General features: G+C 41.9%; 1 pseudogene; it reads left to right on the top strand.

Moving 5' to 3' along the window:
- The first annotated feature begins 200 nt into the window (after positions 1-200).
- On the top strand, positions 201-1,284 carry LOC116377476 (verrucotoxin subunit beta-like; annotated as a pseudogene).
- Positions 1,285-1,607: the final 323 nt, after the last annotated feature.

Genomic DNA, 1,607 nt, shown 5'->3' with positions numbered 1-1,607 from the left:
CTCTCTCTTTCCACACAGACACATGACTTGGAGGCATTCAGTCAAAGGCATTGTTAGACATCCTGTATCTCTCTCTCTCTCTCGTGCACACACACACAAGAGCCTGTCATTTAATAACCTCTGTGTTTGTGTGTCAAACATTATGATTCTAAAGTATGTGTATATATATGAGTAACTTCCCCACTTATTTTTTGGCAGGCATGACACTATGGGACTGCGATGACTTGGAAAAAGATACAAGAGAGAGACCAAAACCTAGCAGTGACTTTGAGATAGTTGCATCTGATTCAATTGACGATAAATCTACAGCGCTAAAGGTTGAAGCCTCTCTGAAAGCAAGTTTCTTGGGTGGACTGGTGGAGGTTGAAGGATCGACCAAATACCTGAATGATCACAAGACATCCAAAAATCAGGCCAGAGTAACACTGACCTACAAAACTACCACAAAGTTCCAGGAACTGTCCATGAATCATCTTGGAAGTGGCAATATGAAGCATCGGGATGTCTTTGATAAAGGATTAGCAACACATGTAGTCACCGGTATTCTTTATGGGGCACAAGCCTTCTTTGTCTTTGACCGTGAGGTGTCGGAAAAGGAAGATCATCAAGACATTCAGGGTAACTTGAAGGTGATGATCAAGAAGATTCCCTGCATTTCGATAGAAGGTGAAGGTTCCCTGAAGATGGAATACAAGGACAGAGAAAATGTTGAGAAATTCTCCTGCAAATTCCATGGAGACTTTTCTCTTGAAAAGAATCCCGTGCCCTTTCAGGATGCAGTAGAAGTCTACCAAAGTCTGCCAAGACTGTTGGGAGCCAACGGAGAAAACGCCGTACCAATGAAGGTCTGGCTGTTGCCACTGACAAGTTTAGATTCTTCTGCTGCTAAACTTGTACGTCAGATAAGTTTAAGATTAGTTCAAGAATCCCAGAGTGTCCTTGAGGACTTCAGTGAGCTAGAAATGAGGTGCAATGATGCATTGAGAACCACCACTGCACAGAAGTTCCCACAGATTTGCAAAAAGATTAAAACCTTTAAAGAGATGTGCTCTGAGTTCAGAAGAGGAGGCTGTGCTCGCAGAGATTCTGAAGAAAAGACGTTCTTCTCCTTTCAACAGCAACAACCTGAGCGAGTGGATGGACTGTAAAGAGAGAGAAATCAACACGTTAAAGTCTTTCACCAACATGATGAAAAACACAAAGATCGTTCCATCTCAAAATGATCTTCATGAAGAAAGTCTCAGTGCAGAACATGTGGTGTGTTTTGTCTTCACCTCATTGTGAAGTGCTGAATCGTACCTCTCAACCTTATCAAACTACTTAAGACAAACACCAGACAACTCTCAAGATGCTCACACTCAGGATGTAGAGAAGGAACAATGGTTCCTTTCCAACAAAGTAGTAGATACATTGAGGCATAAAGCAAAGCTCTTTAGTGATTTTGCAGAAGCCAACAAGGAGAACAAGAACATTAAGTTCTTGACCTTGGGATTAACAAATGAGGCACAGAAAGGTTCAAGCATCTACCTTCATAAAGACGGCTTTTCTGTCAGTGAGAACTTTGAGCCACCTTCAAAGCCTGAAACAGGAACAGTAAGTGACATAAA

Source organism: Anarrhichthys ocellatus, unplaced genomic scaffold, assembly GCF_004355925.1.
Source record: "Anarrhichthys ocellatus isolate YVR2014 unplaced genomic scaffold, GSC_Weel_1.0 scaffold1296, whole genome shotgun sequence".
NCBI lineage: Eukaryota > Metazoa > Chordata > Actinopteri > Perciformes > Anarhichadidae > Anarrhichthys > Anarrhichthys ocellatus.
This window is presented reverse-complemented; position numbering and strand designations above follow the sequence as displayed.